General features: G+C 40.5%; 1 protein-coding gene across 11 annotated transcripts in view; it reads right to left on the bottom strand.

The window, feature by feature from the left end:
- Positions 1-21,359, bottom strand: part of RARB (retinoic acid receptor beta) — a 513,024-nt gene that overhangs the window by 378,200 nt on the left and 113,465 nt on the right. The window lies entirely within an intron of this gene.

Raw genomic sequence — 21,359 nt, 5'->3', positions numbered from 1 at the left:
AACATGCAGGGAACTATTTACTATGAACTAAATAACAAGGGACAAAATAAGTTAGAAATGTAGAGATGAGGAAAAGAGGAAGTTGAAGCATGGACAACACATGCCGCACAGGGGATTGGTTCCTGAAAAGTAAACAAGCCAAGCTAAAAAAGTGTGATGCAATGAGAGGTGCAATATATATATATATATATATATATAAGAAGAAGGTGCAATATATATGACCCCAGTCTCCCAGCACCTCTGAGGACACTCACTTCACTAAGGGTGGTAGCTGTATTAGTCTGTATCAGCAAAAAGAACGAGGAGTACTTGTGACACTTTAGAGACTAACAAATGTATTTGGGCATAAGCTTTCGTCGGCTAAAAGCCACTTCATCGGCTGCATGCATTGGAAAATACAGTAAGAATATACACACACACACACACACACACACACACACAGAGAACATGAAAAAATGGGCGTTGCCATACCAACTCTAACGAGACTAGTCAATTAAGGTGGGCTATTATCAGCAGGAGAAAAAAAACCTTTTGTTTTAAAGCCTAATTTAATGGTGTCCAGTTTGCAAATTAATTCCAGTTCTGCAGTTTCTCATTGGAGTCTGTTTTTGAAGTTTTTTTGTTGAAGAATTGCAACTTTTAGGTCCGTAATTGAGTGACCAGGGAGGTTGAAGTGTTCTCTGACTGGTTTTTGAATGTTATAATTCTTGACATCTGATTTGTGTCCGGTTTCGCCAATGTACATGGTAGAGCGGCATTGCGGGCACATGATGGCATACATCACATTGGTAGATGTGCAGGTGAACAAGCCCCTTGATGGTGTGGCTGATGTAATTAAGTTCCTGGAATAAAGACTGGGAGTGGATGGGTCATTACACAAAGTAAAAACTATTTCCCCATGCTAATTTTTCCCCTACTGTTACTCACACCTTCTTGTCCACTGTTTGAAAAGGGCCAGCCTGATTATCACTACAAAAGGTTTTTTTTCCTCCTGCTGATAACAGCCCACCTTAATTGACTAGTCTTGTTAGAGCTGGTATGGCAACACCCATTTTTTCATGTTCTCTGTGTATATATATCTTCCTACTATATTTTCCACTGCATGCAGCCAATGAAGTGGGTTTTAGCCTACGAAAACTTATGCCCAAATAAATTTGTTAGTCTCTAAGGTGCCACAAGTACTCCTCATTCTTTTCATTTCACTAATGTACCCCTGAAGTACACGGGCCGTTGAACAGTGCTGGGATTGGCTCCATCTATCAAACACTGGGAAGAACATCTTTGGACATCATCTGGGTAACCTGATAAGGAGAGCTTTAAACTAGGTTCTATGGGGGATGGTGACAAAAATCTAGACAATTCGCATTTAGGCTCAAATGACAAAGATAAGGGGAAGGAGCTAATTTCTGGAGAAGAGTCTAGAAATCACAAGTGCATGAAAAAGGCAAAAATAAAAGCAACAGGTCAATCTGCAAAATATCTTCTACAAAATATCTTGGATACAAATGCAAGGAATATGGGGAACAAACAGGATGAACTCGAAGTCATGGTATATAAAGAAAATTAGGACTTAACTGACATCACAGAGACTTGGTAGGACAACTCCCATGAGTGGAGTACCAGCACTGAGGGATATAGCTTGTTCCGAAAGGATAGGTATGGGGAAAAAAGGAGATGGCGTTGCGCTGTACGTCAAGAATCTATACACTTGCTCTCAGGTCCAAGGGGAAGTGAGCAACAGACCTACTGAGAGTCTCTGGGTGAGGATAACAAGGGAAAAGAACAGAAGCAATGTTATGGTGGGGGTCTATTACAGACCACCAAATCAGGAAGAATAAGTAGATGAGTCATTCTACAATTAGGTAACAGGACTGGCTAACACTAGCTAATCACACACTGATTCAGAAAGTTGAGGAAACAATTAGGGGCTCGCCCATTTTAGATCTGATTTTGACCAACAGGGATGAATTAGGGCTTGTCTTCACTATGGGGATAAGTCGACCTAAGTTATGCTACTCCAGCTATCTGAATAACATATCTGGAGTCGACATAGCTTAGGTCGACTTACCCAGGTGACTTCACAGCGCTGAGTCGACGCTCTCCGGTCGACTTCCCTTACTCTTCTTGGAGAGCTGGAGTACTGGGGTTGACCGGAGAGCACTCAGCCATCAATTTAGCAGGTCTTCACTAGACCTGCTAAATTGATCCCTGCTGCATCAATTGCAGCTGCGTGAATCTCCCCAATAGTGGAGACCAGCCCTTAGTTGTGAACATGAAGGTAGTAAGGAACTTGGGAGGAAGTGATCATGATCTGATAGAATTCAAGATCCTATGAAAAGGAGGACGTGGGAACAGCAAAACAAGGACACTAGACTTCAAAGTCATATTTCAACCGACTCAGAGAAATAGTAGGCAAGGTCTCATGGAAAGACCAACTAGGAAGAAAAGAAGCTGAAGGTGGCTGGCAGTTCTTAAAAGATGTAATACTAGAGGCTCAACATCAAGCTATTCTGATGCAGAGGAAAGATAACAAGAGCCACAGGAGGCCAATGTGGCTGCACAAGGGGCTTTTTAGCTATCTAAAAACCAAAAGGGATACAAACAGGAAATGGAAGGATGGACATGTCACCAAGGAACTATACATGGGAACAGCACGAGTGTGTACGGAGAACATCAGGAAAGCCAAGGCAAAGAATGAGTTACAGCTATCAAGAAACTTTAGAGACAAGAAGGGGTTCTTCAAATATGTCAGACAAAAAAAGAAAGATCCAGGACAGTGTAGGTCCACTGCACAATGGAGAAGGTGAGCTGGTAACAGAAGATGATGGGCAGGCAGAGCTGCTCAATGCCTACTTTGCTTCAGTCTTCTCACAAAAGATAAACTTTGATTGGAGAGCTAGCGAAGTTACCATAGACATTAAAAGGAAAGGGATAGACTCATAGACTTTAAGGTCAGAAGAGACCATTATGATCATCTAGTCTGACCTCCTGCACAACGCAGGCCACAGAATCTCACCCACCCACTCCTGTAACAAACCCCTAACCTATGTCCGAGTTACTGAAGTCCTCAAATTGTGGTTTAAAGACCTCAAGGTGCAGATTGGGAAAAGTAAAGAACATGTCAGAGATCTTCTGACAAATCTGAATGAATTCCAGTCAGTCAAGCTGGATGCTATTCACCCGATGGTACTGAAGGAATTAGCTGAAGAAATCTCGGAGCTACTGGCAATAATATTTACAAACTCATGGACGACAGGAGAGGTCCCGGAAGACTAGAGAAGGGCTAACACCGTACCCATCTTTAAAAAGGAGGAGCCAAGGAACTACAGATCTGTCAGCCTGACTTCAATACCTGGGAAGCTACTAGAATAATGTATAAAACATTCAATTTGCTAATAACTGGAGGATGAAGGGGTAATCACTAGCAGCCAGCATGGATTTACCAAGAACAAATCATCCGAAATCAGCTTGATTTCCTTCTTTGACAGGGTAACTGATTTGGTGGATAGGGGAAATGTGATGGACATAATATACTTGGACTTCAGCAAGGCTTTTGACACAGTCTCACATGACATTCTGATAAGTAAGCTGGGAACTGCGGTCTTGATAGAACTGCCATTAAGTGGATACAAAACTGGTTAAACAACCGCACACAAACAGTAACTTATTAATGGAATGATGTTGGATTGGAGGGAGGTCTCAAGTGGGGTTCCACAGGGTTTCTGGGTCCAGTGTTGTTTAACAGCTTTATTAATGACCTGGATGTAGGTATAGAGAACATACTGATCAAGTTTGCAGATGACACAAAAGGAGGGGGGCTTGTCAATACTTTGGAGGATAGAGCTAAAATTCAGAGGGATCTTAATAAAGTGGAGAACTGGGCTATAGACAACAAAATGAAATTCAACTAAGACAAATGTAAGATGCTACACTTAGGGAAGAAAAACCAAATGCACAAATATAGAATAGAGAAAAACTGGTTGGCAGCAGCACTGCTGAAAGGATCTGGGAGTTGTGGTGGATCACTACCTCAACATGGGTCAGCAGTGTGATGCTGTTGCAAAAAAAGCAAATTAAATTTTGGGTTGCATTAACAGAGGCATAGTATGCAAGTTACAGGAGGTGAGAGTATTGCTCTACTCAGTGCTGGTTAGGCCTCAGCTGGAGTACTGTGCCCAATTTTGGTAACCAATATACAGAACAGATGTAGAGAAACTGGAAAGGATCCAAAGGTAAGCGACAAAGATGATCAAAGGGATGGAATGCAAACCCTATGAGCAAAGGCTCAAGGAACTGGGCATGTTTAGTCTGGAAAAGAGGAGATTAAGAGGACAGAGGATAGCAGTCTTCAGATACTTGAAAGGCTGCCATAAAAAAGATGGAGAAAAGTTGTTCTCTTTCACCACAGAGGCCAGGACAAGAGGCAATGGGTTCGAACTACAGCATAGCAGGTTTAGATTAAATCTCAGGAAAAACTTCCTAACTGTAAAGAACAGTAGGACAATGGAACAGACTGCCTTGGGAGGTTGTGGAAGCTTCTTCAATGGAGGTTTTCAAAAGGACGCTTAATAGTCATCTCTCTTGAATGGTTTAGACACAATAAATCCTGCATCTTGGCAGAGAGTTAGACTAGATGACCCTTGTGGTCCCTTCTAACCCTATGATTCTATAGAAGTAGTCAAGTGAATGGTCCCGCGACTGGGAAAGTATGTAGGAGTACACTTCAGTTCCCCCAGCCTAACCAGCTCAACTTACCAGTTGAGTGATGGTGTCTACTACCCTAGATGGTCCTTCTTTCAGTGAGTATATTACTGTGGCGAAGAGCATGATTAGAAAAGCTTAAAAAAAGGGATCAAAGTACGTCCACAGTCACTTATCCAACCTTTCTGATTCTTCTGACAGATCACAGCAAACTAACCCAAAAGACCAAATATTACACATAAATAAGCAAAGGGCAGAAGAGACGTATAGATGTGTAATCATCCTTCTTTTCCTCCTTGATTGAGAATGAAGGAGTGTCACTGTGGTGCTGCCATTGTCAAAGTACAGTTTCAAACGCTACTACATTAATGTGCACTAGGAAAGAGTGCACGCCAGCAGGGTCCACACGGTCCAGTTAGTGTAGGACATATTAATGTGCACTAGAATTTACACCCCTCTGGGGCGGACTAATGTACTGTGTAGACAAGCCCTCAGTAATAACTATACATGATTACTCAATAAAATCATAACACTTAGCGAATGCCAGGTCAATCCCCCAAGTATGAAATGATCTCTGTATTTTCCCTAGAATTATCTACTTACCCAAAAGCAAAAAATGCTTTTTAAGGAATAATGTTGAGATAGTAATCACTTGTTGAACCCAGATAGATATTTATACAGCTTCATATGGCTTTCATCACTGTAGATTCTAAACAACTAGTAATCTTTAATGTACATCCTCACAATCTCCTTGGGGAGAGATATGGGGAATGGAGGCACAGAGAGATTATAGCTGAGATTTTCAAAAGGGCCTAAGGGATTTAGGTGCCCAGCTGCCAATGATGACTACTGCAAATTGGAAGCCTCATTTCCTAACAGCCCTTTGAAAATTGTAGCCTGAATGGCATGTCCAAGGGGACACAGGGAGTCCGTGGCAGAATCAGGGACCGAACCAAGATTTCATGAGTCCCAGTCCCGCGCATTAACATTTTTCACCTTTCCCAACTTCCCAAAATCTGTCCATAATTAGGCCTTTTTAAAATCATCAGCTGCAGCAGCCATCAAGTCTATCTGATATAGTGGAGGTCCTCCAAGTCTTAACTCCCACCGTCTTACTCCCATTCCTACTCAGACAAACCTCTATTGGTGAATTTCTGACCCCACTGAACTCAAAAGGAGTTTTCCATTGACTTCCATAGGTCTAAGACTTCACCCTCTGACTTCAGTGGCCTTGAATGGTTGACAAGCAACGATATTTTGTGATGCGTCACTAAGTAACATAAAAGATTACTTGTTTCACCACTATATTTAAACAGTGACAGAACTCATTCAGGGAAACATTACAGATTTTCAATAACAGAGAAAAATATATTATTAGAGGGCTTTAATTACTGTTGTAAATAGCATTTCTTTCTCTCATCAAAAGTTATTCATATGTATAATAAAGCCAAGTCTATGTTTTTTGTTAATGTTTTCCAAGCATTTATATTTTCCATCTAGAAAGTCATCATAATAAAAAGGTATGGTGAAACTTTAGTAAATAGGGGGGAAGTAATTAAAATTTCCCTTTTAAAGATAAAAATATAGTTTTTGAAGTTTAATTACATAGCTAAAACCAATACAATAACATAGCTGTAATTTGCTCAAGCAATTATTGATTCAAATCAATGACTGAATACTGTTGCCCTAATAAGATTCACATCTAACATTTTTTAAGTTTCACAAATAGTTCACATGGTACATTTATAAATAAATCAATTAATATTGTCTGAAAGACCAATATATGCGCAATATGAAAAACAGTTTTAGCTGTTTTATGCTCTCCATAGAACAGCTTTACCCTCTGATTAATTTTAATTTACTTTAAAGGATTTCATTGGACTGAAACTTTAATTAAAAAAGAAATGGAAAAGTCTATAAGCTCTGCATACCATCAATTACTTTGACTTGATATCTTGCACTTCAACTACCCTTTGTACATATGGTTCCTGTTAAAATAATTGAAAAGTACTTCTGAACAATGTCACCCACACATCCACACTAAGAGCTAGAGGATATATTAACAATAAACTTCACTAATATTAATAAAGAAACAATTAATTCTTAATTACCTGTTTCTAAAATACATCATCAAACTCCTTCAGTTCAAACACAAATAAAACATTACATATGCCTGTCAGTTTAAAGGGTAATCATGATCATCATTATAATTTATACTGCTTTGTTATAAGTCTAATGTCTCATTTATTTATAAAGATTCTTGCCTGCCATTTAAATAACCTCTCTGAAATATTAAAATATAATCTGGCTGTTACTAAGCAAACTCCCACATCCTCCCTCACCTACTCCCTTGTAAAATGTTGCCTCTAATTTACATTATACTTTCTTTAAGGGAACAGGTATCATTTATATTTGCATATGATAGTGCATCAGTAAAACATACTAAAACAATATTTTCTGTTAATTTATCTATAAAACATACATTCAACCCCAATGAACATGGCCATTTGAAAAAAAAATCAATAGAATAAGGGATAATTGTGAAATACTCAAAGAAGTTGCCCTGGGGACCAATTATAAAGGGCCAGATTCAAAGTCCACTGAAGACAAAGAAGAGACTCCCATTCACTTCCAACTGGTTTTGGATCAGGCAAAAAACCACCGCAATATTTTAATGATTAAAAAAACATGGAATTTTCACAACCTTTGTCTACGCTAACTATTACCAGATTACAAGCCTCTGAAATGTACCTGGCACATTGTCTGGCATGTTTATTGCTATTTATAAATTAGGTTCTTGTGTAAGAATGCAAATTTTATACATCTTTGACTAAATGAGCCTGTTAAGAGATGACCAGATATCCTTTTTATGGAACTGATAAATAATTATATTACAAAGATAGATTATGAATTTAATATTAAAGAAGAAAAGTGTTACAAATAATATTAAATAATATCTTGTCAAAACTTTTCAACCAAAAAATCGGAAAATAACATTACCAATGCTATGCCTGCCAAGAATAATTCTTGAGATCTATATACAAGAGTAATAAAAAAAAACTACAGTGCCTCTATTAATCCTGGTAATATGGTACTAGCAATTATTTTTGTATTTTACATCCATAAATTAAAATATGCTCCCAATGCCTACTGTAGTGGTCATTAAAGTTTCCCCTGCCTCAATCAGCATAACTAATGATGTCATATAATGACAGAATACAGTCTGTAATGAAAAGCTGAACAAAGTCTCATTGCAGCAATACTGTTCGTGATTTAGTATTCTGAACTTGTTCAGTCCAACATATTTTATTCTGTGGATATTATCACCTCTCAGAAAATTACATTTCAATGAACTTGTCAAGAAAAAAGTAATGAAATAACCAGGCTACGTAAATCAATTACAGTTGTGTGTTGTGTGTTATTCTTTTAGGGCCTAACCCTGGAAACAATACTAGTTGTAGTGCTTACTGCTATGGTGAGTCCCACTGGGTTTAATGGGACTACAGCTGGCAACAAACACTACTACTAGCGGTAGAGGTGAAATCCTGACAACATTCAGGTGAATGGGAGTTTTGCCATTGATGTCAATAGAGGCAAGATTTCACCCTAAGCATTCAGCTGATTGGGCCCTTGGTTTTCTGTGTTTATTTGCTAGAACATCATACCATTTAAAATGGAGATGCCCTGTGGCAATCATGTTTTTGTGAACCAATTCACTGCTCATACTTTCAGGGTGATAGCCTACCATTGTTCTATATGCGCAAATACTGTTGCCATCAATGAAAGTCCAGTGTAAATATCAAGGGTGGAATATGATGCAATCAATGCACATATTCCAACACTGTTCCTCATGTGACAATGAAAAGCCAGTGCCACATCCCACGGGGGCACATGATTAGTAACTTGAATTGGCCAGAAGAACAAAATGCAGTTCCCTACCTTATTTCATCAGCAGAGGACAGTACATGAATTATTTAAGGAATAGTAGCTACATTTTCAAAGGTATTTAGGCATCTAGAGACTCTGGTGCCCAATGAGATTTTCAAAGGTGCCTAAGCAGGTTAGGTCTGGGCTACACTAGCAGGGGAGTTCGAACTAAGATATGCAACTTCAGCTACACTATTCGCATAGCTGAAGTCGAAGTATCTTAGTTCGACTTACCTGGCTGTCCTCACGGCCGTCCTCACGGCGGTGAGTCGACTGCTGCGGCTCCCCTGTCGACTCCGCTTACTCCTCCTGCCGAGGTGGAGTATAGGCGTCAATTAGGGGATCGATTTATCGCATCCAGACGAGACGTGATAAATTGACCCCCGATACATCAAACACTACCCACCAATCCAGCGGGTAGTATAGACGTACCCTTAGAGATCTAACTCATACTGAAATCAATTCAATGAGAGTAAGGCACTTACCTGCATAGGCATTTTAAAAAATCATCTTAGGTGCCCACCTGTACCTTTAAGCACCTAAATATCTTTCAAAATCTGACCGAGTCTCCCTCTCTCACCCAAATCCATCTTTTTTTCACAGTCAAAGCAAGCACATTAAGTCCCATTTTCAAAAGCACCTATGTGACTTAGAGCCTATGTCCCACTGAAAGTTGGAGGAACTTAACTCCTAAGTCACCTAGGCTCTCTTTAAAAAAATTCCCATTGTCTCTGTAACACTGCCAGTCTCAGGACTAAGATCTTCAGATAAAATTTAGCGAAAAAAGTTTTAGTGCATTTTACTACTATGAGCACTGCAGAGTCAACACAATTCAGAAAGAGTGATCTGTAGTGTATTTTCTTCTTGTGCTTGAACAGAATAATGTAGTTTGAAGATCACAGCTTATGTGTTAGCAAGTGAGGCCATTTATTATTGGTGTTATGTCTACTAACATGATCAGCAATGAAATAATTAACAATATTGCCATATGAATTTTCATCCAGTGGCTTCAGATCTAACGCTTAGATGATCGGGGCAGTTTAAATCTCTCACAGCTATAGTTTCCAACTGTCTGAAGTTTCAGTAACACAGTACTGCATTGGTTTACATTTAGTTTACAGTTTTATGGTTATCTTCATAAATACAGAAGCTAGAAAGATTTATAAAAAATAAATAAAGCTTAGAGTCTGAAGCACAATTCTATGGGAAAATGTGGGATTCCATAGCAAATTCTACACGCTGCAGAATCAGAAAATACACAGGGCCCCGGACAAGGCAGACATAATTGACTAGATGCATAACAGTGGGACAGACAAGATCCAATCTCAAAACAATGTAAGTATTTCCTTATTTAGCTCTTGCCTATGTAACCAGACATTTTTTGTGCATCTATCAGACTACAGCCTACCTTACAGGAGAGGACTCCATAGTCTATGCCCTTTTGAGTGAAAATCCAAAGCAGATTAGTCTCTAGGAATTCTTCTTTCACTACCTCGTCTTAGAGGTTGAAAGTTGTTTCACCTCTCTGAACAATCTGCATGAAATTCCCAAATAGCAGTTTAAGTCTCAAGTAATCTAATCAGAAACAAGATTATTAAACCAGATCAAAACAAGAGAAACTGTGTGTATAACATATGTAATCTTATATTTGACAGATAGGTGCAGTACATATTAAGGTCATGTCTACATGGGGACACTCAAGAAACTTACAGCAAATCAACTAAAGGTGTGAAATCAATGCGTATAAATTAAAGTGAATTAAAACCCCATATGGATGCTCTCATTCTGTGCAACTGTGCAGCAGAATTCTGAATATAGACTGTGGATGGCACATTGTTGCATCCATTTGTAGTATGAAATTGACTATGTAAGGATGTTCATAGATTTAAAGGCCAAAAAAGGAATGTTCTGAATCGGATCATCTAGAACCATTGAAAGAGGCTTAAATTACAGAGATTTAAGGCCATATTACTCCTGAGCATCTACATGAGGGTATAACAAACTTGAATTTCTAAGCATTGACTTCACACTTTCAGTAGATTCGCGTTAACTTTCCTGAATGTCCATAGGTAGACATGCCCTAAATTATAGTTATAGTGAATTTTTAAAAAACGGAAACAACTACAGCGTACTTTCACCTGGTCTCCCAGTTGATCCAGTGTGTTAAAGCAACATTCCACCTTGCTTTGCCATTCAGGTGCCTTTGACTTCACTGCCTTAATTCTCAGACCAGGCCCCTCCCACCACAAAGTGTGTTCCCCCAGAATCTGTCCCCAAATTCATTCAGGATTATATTCAATATGGCTAAGCGGGTTCAGTTTCTGTTTTCTTGCTCCTGCCATTTAATCTTATAACTTTTTACAGTAGCTCCAAAGAATGGAGTACTTTCAGCTCACATTTACAATCCCCCATCCTCTGCAGTTCTTCACCAATGGTGTTAACCTTACAGACAGCTCAGGTCTCCTTTGCTTATAATATTTGAAGAGATGGGACTCATAATTCTTAGACTTCTCATTTGACATTAATTATGTTTTATATTAAATGTGACAGAGCAAAAACCAATCTGCCACAATCACTATGTTAATCAAACACACAAGGAAACATAGGCCATCAGTTTTAATATGCACATGCAACGTAGGGGGGAAAAATCCCTGTGAATTAGAATTCAATGGACAGAATTTTCCTCAGCTGAATCTTGCATGCTATGTTATACATTTTAGCAATTTTTGGTGGTGCAATTTACAGCTCATCAGTTAAGAAAAATATTTTAACAAAATGTGCAAGTTACATTTTTAAATACATTTTTACAGAAATCAGAATTGGAAAAGATTTATGAGGTTAACCGGCCTATTTTGTTGCCAGACCTTCCTGACAATCTATTGTATCCTACAGCATTTAGTGCGGCTTTCAGTGACTCAATAAATGAGGCTTCCCCCAGTTCCCTTGTGTGACAAAGTACAATAGATTAAGCCATTAAGAAACTTTCCTTCATATTCAGCTTAAATTTCTCTAGTATATTTTTTTCATATTATACTAATTATGCCTCACTGGACTACACTAAACAATTCCTCTCCCTTTTTGGTATTTACATCAGTCAAATGTAGGTAAACAATTAGTCATCATTAGCCAATATTTAGGTTTTTATAAATATCTTTCCTCGTAAGTCAATTCCTCCAGCCCATTAATCAAAGTTTAGTTTACTTATTTTCAGTGTATAACAGCATCCTGGTGTAAGATGCTTTCATCTTACTTTCCAGTAAGAAGAAAATGATCCAATACTACTCACTTCAATGTTTTCCTATTTTGGAAAAAAAAATACAGTGTGTGTGTGGGGGGGGGGGGGTGTTCCATTTGCCCTTAGTTTGACTTCACTACAGTCCACATTAACAGGAACAGCAGCTAAACCTTCTTTGAAACTTTATTCACCATAGCCAGAAAAAAAGAGCTGGTGAAATTCCTTTAAAACATGCTTTAATCTAGCTGGAATGCCATAAATTGCTTCCAGATGTGCTCCATACAAAAGTCAATCATAGCTATTTATACTGACGCTCTGCAGTCCAAACAATCTGAATCCAAATGCCATATCTCCGCTACAATAAAGCTATAAATGTCAGTTTTGTTGAATTTGGAGAGGTGTTGAAGAGTTCATGCTAGTTTGCTTTTGAGCTATTTGTAAGCCAGCAATTATTAAAAAAGAAACTTTTTTTTAATAGACCCTGTACTTGTTGAGCAATTCTTAAAGCACACCTGACACCTTCCAATTATGACCTTGAAAGTGCCACAGGTTACAAGTTGAAATTAATTTCACAAGTTAGAAAAATGTAGCACTTAGGCAGGGAGCCAAGAAAAACTGAAGCACTTGGCAGGACTCCCATGCCCTCTCTTAGACCGAACACACACATAGTACACCTGGGACTAAATGAACTACAGTACAATGAAGCGACACATTCTCACTTTAATAAAACCTCTATTCAAGAAGCTTCCAAAGTATGGGAAAAAGCATCTTTTCTCACTACAAAAAAAGACTGAGGAAACTATATCCTAATCAATTGTTTTGCATGCAAAATAGTCAAAGTGTTCCTCACCTGGGAAAATTATATAACCAACATTCAGATGAAATGATGACATAACGTATTATTCCACACTATTTCAGAAAAGTACATAATTTATGTATATTATGCACAGAATTTTCTGGTTAGTCTCCTAGGCTTCATTATGAAACATTTTTTCTAGAAATCTGCATCTATAGTTTGATTTCTGTAGAAATAGTCAGTTTTAATTTGGGGATTTTGTCTGTATAGGGAGGTGGGGAATTTTCTCACCTTTTGCGTGTAGTTTGAAGGGTTTAAAATGTTTAGGAAAGACATGATAAGTAATGACCCTGCAAGTACTGTTATTCTTCAACTTCCTTGTCCTTTATATTTTCCTTTCCTCTGCTTTTTCATCCCCTCCTCCAGTTTTTCCTTTTCTTCCACTATTCTTTGCCCTTCCCAAGGGCAGGACAATTCCTTACAAGGCCTTTGCTTCCTGATAGGTGGAGTCTTAACACTAAGGTCTTGTCTACACTACACAACTAAGTCAACCTATGTTAGGTCGACATACAGCCACTGCACTAATTATTGCATTTTTCATGTCCATACTATGCTCCTTCTGCCAATGGTGCACACCCTCGCCAAGAAGTGCTTGCACCGATTTAAGTGGGAAAGTGTGGGGGGCTGAAAGTTCGGCACAGAGCTCCCAGCTGGGAGCCCAGCTGCCCAGTGCCGAGAGTCTGGGCTGTTGGCTCAGCGTGGAGCTCTCAGCTGTATTATCCAAACAGTGCTTAATCCTTTCTTATAAATAAGCTTTTCACACATACAGCCATTGTGGTTTACACTGTCAATTATATATGTGTTAATGATCCCCAATAATACAAACTGATATGATCAACTATAAAATACCTGAATCAGTGATTACCTACTTTGAATGATTCAATGATTCACACAACAAAGGAATCTTGGACACTTCCTTCAAACTATTTTCTTCTTTCTTTTTTCTTTTTACCAGTTTTTTCTTCCTGCTTTGCCACTCCAGCCGCCCTGCAGGTGGTTTTTGTGTGTGTGTGTGCGCTTTGCCGCTCCAGCCACCCCGCAGGAGTATTGTTACATTTTAGATACAATCCAGAATACCATGGAAACTCGTAATTAGACTCACAGACATTAAGACCAGAAGGGACCATCATGATCACTTAGTCTGACCTGCTGCACATTGCAAACCATAGAACCTCACCCACCCACTCCTGTGATAGACCCACAACCTTTGGCTACATTACTGAAGAACAGAAATCATGACTTAGGGTACGTCTACACTACCTGCTGGATCGGTGGGTAGTGATCGATCTATCAGGGATCGATTTATCATGTCTACTGTAGATGCAATGAATCAATCCCTGATCTGTCTGCCGTCAACTCCTGTACTCCACCGCGGCGAGAGGCGGAAGCGGAGTCGATGGGGGAGCGGCGACAGTCAATCCTGCGCTGTGAGGACGCGAAGTAAGTCGACCTAAGATACATCGACTTGAGCTACGCTATTCTCGTAGCTGAAGTTGAGTATCTTAGGTCGATCCTTCCCCCTTCCCCCTCCCAATGTAGACCAGGCCTTAAGGGCTTCATGTTACAGAGAATCCACCATTTACACCAGTTTAAACCTGCAAGTGACCCATATCCTGTGTTGCAGAGGAAGGCAAAAAAGCAAACAAACCCAGGGTTCTGCCAATCTGACCCAGGGGAAAATTCCTTCCCAATCTCAAATATGACGATCAGTTAGACCCTGAGCACATGGGCAAGAACCACCAGCCAGACACATGAGAAAGAATTCTCTGTAGTAACTCAGAACCCTCCCCATCTAGTGTCCCATCACCAGCCATTGGAGATATTTGCTGCTAGCAGTTGCGGATGAGCTACATGCCATTGTAGGCAGTGTCATCATACCATCCCCTCCCTAAATTTATCAAGATCAGTCTTGAAGCCAGTTAGGTTTTTTGCCCCCACTGCTCCCCTTGGAAGGCTGTTCCAGAGCTTCACTCCTCTGATGGTTAAAAATCTTCATCTAATTTCAAGCCTAAACTTGTTGATGGTCAGTTTATATCCATTTGTTCTTGTGTCAACATTGGGGTTTAATTTAAATAACTCTTCTGTCTCCCTGTTATTTATCCCTCTGATGTATTTATAGAGAGCAATCATACGTCCCCTCAGTTTATTTTTTGGTTAAGTTAAATAAGCCAAGCTCTTTGACTGTATTTTATAAGGTAGGTTTCCATTCCTCTGATCATCCTAGTAGCTCTTCTCTGCACCTGTTAAGGATAACACTCCCACTCTACCCTGCTTTATTCAGGGTTTATATCAGACAATGCAATTTTTTTTAGGGTGCATCACGCTGAGCCAATACAGCAATAATTAAATCTTCCAGTGAAAACTAAGGGAGCTGCCTCAGGCAATGAAGAGAAGCAAGTGCCACACTATAGTAGTTCCAGTATACATTTCTGACCCAGTCTCCTTTTGCATTTCCCTTGCCTTTTCCACTTTGCTAATGATGCCAACCTTGGTACTCCTTTTAATCTCTTTCTCTCTCAGACATCTCCATGTTTACTACACAACACTTTTTATTTTTGGACTGCCAAAATCTATTTGTCAAGTCTTTCCCTCATTCCAATCACTCTGCAGCACTGTACACACAAAAAAAGTGAGTATTTCATACACACCCTCTAAGATGTATTATTTGTGAGTAACGGCATTATCTTTTATCCACAACCCACGTTCCTCCTCAATGTTCTTTCTTTCCTCAATTTGTCAATCCTAGCACTTCAACTGTAAACTCTTTGATTCAGGGACCTATCATTTACACACTTTCTGTGAAGCACCTAGCACTCTTGTGGGCACTATAAAACCTCATAATTTGGACAATGATGATAATCACCACTGGCCATCATTAGACACTAGGGGTCTATTCTGCCTTCTGTTGTGAATCTCCTAAAGCATAAAAGGGGCTGTGAGAAATTAAACTATTAATCGAATTGAACTATTAATCCATCCCATTCCAGCAGTCAACAAAAAGCACCATATCTCCAGATATGCATAGCTCCTGCATTTGAAGTGGGTGGTCCTCCAAAAAAAAAGGGAAAATGAGAGCAAAAGTAAGTGGATTTTGCAAACTACATATATTCTTCTTAGGCTACTGTTTCAAACAGGCAGTTCTGCAGCCACTAGTACTATCATAATTTCTATCAGAACCTTGTAATTTTTTGTTTTGTTTCTTTAGATTTTTCATTGCCTATTTGAAATGGAGACCTTTACATTAAAAACAAAACAAAAAAAACAAAAAACAAAAAACAAAAAAAAACCCAAGCAACACGTCTACAACATTTACAATAATATTAAAGTAACAAATGAAGATCCTGAGCCTCAGATGTATAACCAGTAGAGAACTGGCTGGATGAATCAGTTTTTGCACCTTTTTCAGTTAAATCAGAGATCCAAATGCAAAATCTAGCACTCAGTAGTGACTGTTTAACACCCCCTGGAGGAGCATATCCATAAACCATCCAATGGATTACACTCAGCTGTACAATACGATACATATTCCCCCACAAAAAAAATCCACTAAGGTTAAATTAAGGTTGCAAGAGCCATACATCATATTTATCATATTTCTGCATTTTCTTTCATAAACTTCATTAGAACAACATGTCACTGTTGTTCGGTTATCATAAACTGATCCATCTTTCCAAATAGCCCCTGGGCCTGAACTGAGCTCCAAGACTCAGTGAGATGAAACATGGTCATGTGTGATTTACCAGGGCCCTCAGGCCTTCCATAGAGACTGCACTCAGCACACCTGATGTTCATTTTGGCAAAGCTGTGCTGACCTTTCCTTAAAATGTCCTCAATTGTATTCTCTCTAGAATTTCAAGCTACTCCTTATCCATTCCTGAGCTTGCTAGGAACAAAGTCTCTCTCACTATCATTTTTATCTCCCCTAGATATTCTGACTGGTAAAGTAACACTTCAGGCCAATTCTTCAGCTGATATCAATCAGCAGAACTCCAGTGAAGCCTACAGAGCTGTGCTGATTTACAGCATCTGAGGATCCAGCCTTGTATGGTGCACCTCATTGTCCATGATCTATAGGATTATGTGCTCAATACTCTCTTAGGTCAGTATAGCTAAAAACAAACTGAGCATTTCTAAAGACCAACCCAGTAAAAGAAAAAAAAAAGGGTAACAAATGTAGTGCTCTCTGCATCCATGGAATGTCACATTCATGTCCTGTAAATTTGTTGGAAAAGACTAGCAGCAGTGCTGTAGATGTAAGGCTCCACCCTTTATTTCTGCAGTTTATTGTCACTAACACTAATAGTAACGGCAATGCTCATAGGATCACATCATTTAGCCAAGATGAGGGCTGTGCAATGCCTGATTACAAAAGAAATGGCACAATTCTTCTCAGCACTGGAGAAGCAGGATCAACCTGTAAGAACTCCACAGGGCTAAATCATTCCAATTGTACAGGAGTTTTTGAGAGAGGCTACAGGTGGGCCAGAAGAAGTGCTAGGGCATAGCACATATTTGTAGATTCATTTGCCAGCAGCCTTCTCAGCTGCCACAAGGCTGCAATATCAGCAGGGCTGCCCAGAGGATTCTTGGGGCCCGGGGTCTTCGGCGGCGGGGGGCCCCGCTTCGGCGGTAAGTCAGCGGCGGGGGGTCCTTCCATTCCGGGACCTGCTGCCAAAGTGCCCCAAAGACCCACGGCGGGGACCCCCCTCCGCCGAATTAACGCCGAAGCGGGACCCGCCGCCGAAGTGCAGCCCCCACCGCGGGTCTTCGGGGCACTTCGGCGGCGGGTCCCGGAACGGAAGGACCCCCCCCACCGCCGAATTACCGCCAAAGACCCGGCTGCACTCCGGCGGCGGGTCCCACTTCGGCTGTAATTCGGCGGCGGCGGGGGTCCTTCTATCCCGGAGCGGAAGGCTCCCCCGCCAGCGAAGACCGGGAGCAAAGAAGCTCCAGGGGCCCGGGCCCCGCGAGAGTTTTCCGGGGGCCCCGGAGCGAGTGAAGGACCCCGCTCCAGGGGCCCCGAAAAACTCTCGTGGGGGCCCCTGCTGGGCCCGGGGCCTGGGGTAAATTGCCCCACTCGCCCCACCCTCTGGGCGGCCCTGAATATCAGTCACTGAGCAAAGGGCAGAGTTCAGTCCCCTTTTCTCCAGACTTGTGTGTAACCTTCCTGCAAAAAGCCCATTTACTGAGTTTACACCAGGAAGAGGATTTGACTAACAGATACCTTCAATCACAAAAGCTATTTGGCTGTTCCCTCTAATAGTTTTTTGAAGTTACTGCTTTTATGAAAAAAATGTCAATTATTTTGGACTAATTGCCTATTGAGTCTTTATCATGGGTGTTTATCTCAGCCAATCAAATTATTCTTTTAGAAAATGCCTGTTACTCAAATTTCCGTATCTATCATAATTTCCCAAGTCTGTCTGAATTAAATTATGACCCTGCTGAGAAAGGCTCCATCAATTCCCTACCAGTTTGTATACGATGGTAACATTCAAAAGCCAGTGACCTGTCTGTGTGCACTAAGGTCCTAGGGTTTGTTTGTTTGTTTTTTGATTGCGTCAACTAGTTATCCACTAACCTCGAAACAAACATTTCAAATCAGTGACCCAGTGACCTTGAAAAAATGTCATAGGGCCCCCAAAAGTCACAATCTTTTTTTTTTTTGAGGGAATGTTAATATGTTTTAAGTGACTGTTTCAGACTTAGAGGCAACAGAGTAAATTTCCCTGAAAACCCACTCCATTTTGTGTTCCAGAAATGGAAGCAAATAATGGAGACGAAGTAGTCCAGGCTACCACCTAACACTGCATGTACAGTTTAGCTTCAACCAGTAGTCCTAATGATACATTCCAGTAATAATACTGGCTTCACCACAAACATTTTTCACTACAGGCAAGTCCCAGCTATAATAAACCAGTTTCTGTTTGCTGAAAACCCTTGCTTCATAAGCACTATTGGAACAGAAATACCAGCATTGGGACATCATAGAATCATAGAATATTAGGGTTGGAAGAGACCTCAGGAGGTCATCTAGTCCAATCCCCTGCTCAAAGCAGGACCAACACCAACTAAATCACCCCAGCAAAGGCTTTGTCAAGCTGGGCCTTAAAAACCTCTACGGATGGAGATTCCACCACCTCCCTAGGTAACCCATTCCAGTGCTTCACCACCCTACTAGTGAAACAGTGTTTCCTAATATCCAACCTAGACCTTCCCCACTGCAACTTGAGACCATTACTCCTTGTTCTGTCATCTGCCACCATGAGAACAGCCTAGCTCCGGGTAGTTGAAGGCTGCTATCAAATCCCTCTTCAGGTAGTTGAAGGTTGCTATCAAATCCCCCCTCACTCCTCTTCTGCAGACTCAATAACCCCAGTTCCCTCAGCCTCTCCTCGTAAGTCATGTGCCCCAGCCCCCTAATCATTTTCGTTGCCCTCCACTGGACTCTCTCCAATTTGTCCACATCCCTTCTGTAGTGGGGGGGACCAAAACTGGACGCATGGCCTCACCAGTGTCGAATAGAGGGGAATAATCACTTATTTCAATCTGCTGGCAATGCTCCTACTAATACATCCCAATATGCTGTTGGCCTTCTTGGCAACGAGGGCACACTGCTGACTCATATCCAGCTTCTCATCCACTGTAATCCCCAGGTCCTTTTCTGCAGAACTGCCACTTAGCCAGTCGGTCCCCAGCCTGTAGCGGTGCAGGGGATTCTTCCGTGCTAAGTGCAGGACTCTGCACTTGTCCTTGTTGAGCCACATCAGATTTCTTTTGGCCCAATCCTCCAATTTGTCTAGGTCACTCTGGACCCTATCCCTACCCTCCAGCATATCTACTTCTCCCCCTGGATGACTCCCCCAGGCTTAGTGTCATCTACAAACTTGCTGAGGGTGCAATTAATCCCATCATCCAGATCCTTAATCAAGATGTTGAACAAAACCAGCCCCAAGACTGACCCTGGGACACTCCACTTGATACCAGCTGCCAACTAGATATCAAGCCGTTGATCACTACCCATTGAGCCTGACAATCTAGTCAGCTTTCTATCCACCTTAAAGTCCATTCATCAATCCATACTTTTTTAACTTGCTGGCAAGTTATCTACAGTTTCTCCCACTCCTTACCTAAGCCAAACTCCAAGTGGACTGGGTCAAGCTTAGAGTAACAGCAATGTCATGTTGATTCATTATTCTAGGCCCATGTTAAGGAAAAAGGAATACAGAGAATATGCTCAAGTGGCTATCAATTCAATTATTCAACTAAAGTAAATGCCCTCAAGTGTCAGTAAAGTGAAAAGCAAACTTGAAGATAAGCCATACAAGGAACGTTAATGTTAAGATCAATAAGACAGGAACACACACATTACTCATTTTATACTTTATCTAGTCCTCAAATGTAGCTCTTGGTGCTTCCAATGTAAGACTTTCATTAAATGATATATAGCCAATAGAGAGGACTGAGCCAGGACAAACCCAAGTGCACAGGCTAAACAACATTTACTAATAGAGGACAGTGTGTATGTTACATGAATTACACAAATAGTCAACTTTTGAGGCATATAAGCCAAATAATGAAAACCACCAAGTCCCACAGACCAGTCTTTACCAATTACATAGTGCTCTCTCTTCATCCCATACTTCATTTACCATATCTCTATGCCAATTTTTTTTAAATCTCCCCCTCCCTCTTAAGACAGCTACACTAATTATTTTCTTATGATATCTTTCTGCAGAACTTCCATTAGCCTGAAAAAAATATTAGATTGGATTCAATATTTTCAATGCAATTCTTTTTTTAAATCAGCTAATAGAAATCATATCAGACTACAGTACAGGTACAGAAATCTCTACTCTCTCTGCTCAGTGCAGTTTAAGGAAACACTGAAGCACAATGCTCAAATGAGGTACACTAAAATGTGCATGAGAATTTAGGGGTTGAAATGAGAATACAGTTTCCCATGAGACTGTTCACTGTTCAAGTCATTTAACTTTAAAACTAGTTCAATATCTGAAGACACTATTTATTCCCTTTCAATGTTTAAATGAGGATCACTTTTAAAATCAATCATAAGTTCAAACCTCTTTAAATTCTGAAACAGTTTCAGTATTTAAATGGGTTTTTATACCAACAGCCCCTAGGCTGCAGGAGCAGAACTGCTTAAAGATCTTCAAGCATGATGTTGTTTTATGGTCGTACACACAAGAGGAAACTACAGGAATAAACATAAAGGCAAGTTTGTATTTTGCCTCTGTTTTCTAAGAATGAAGTTTGGACAATGGACACACAGTCAAATCCTCTCCACTACACCATACTTGAATAAATGGGGTTGGTGCAGGGGTCCTTTTCAGAGCACAAAATCCTAATCCCATGTTACTCCACAGCCATAGGCTATGTCTACACTACCGCGGTAAATCGACCTACACTACGCAATTCCAGTTGATGTACCTTAGATCGATTACCATGGGGTCTACACCACTGGGAAGTCGACGAGAGAAACTCTCCCATCAACTTACCTTACTCTTCTTGTTGGGGGTAGAGTACAGAGGTCGACTGGAGAGCGATCGGTTGTCAATTTGGCAGGCCTTCACTAGACCCACTAAATCAACTGCCGGTGGATCAATCTCAGAGCGTCGA

The sequence above is a fragment of the Mauremys reevesii genome, linkage group 2 (assembly GCF_016161935.1).
Source record: "Mauremys reevesii isolate NIE-2019 linkage group 2, ASM1616193v1, whole genome shotgun sequence".
Classification (NCBI taxonomy): Eukaryota; Metazoa; Chordata; order Testudines; family Geoemydidae; genus Mauremys; species Mauremys reevesii.
Note: the sequence above shows the minus strand (reverse complement) of the source record. Positions and strands in the feature narration are given on the sequence as shown.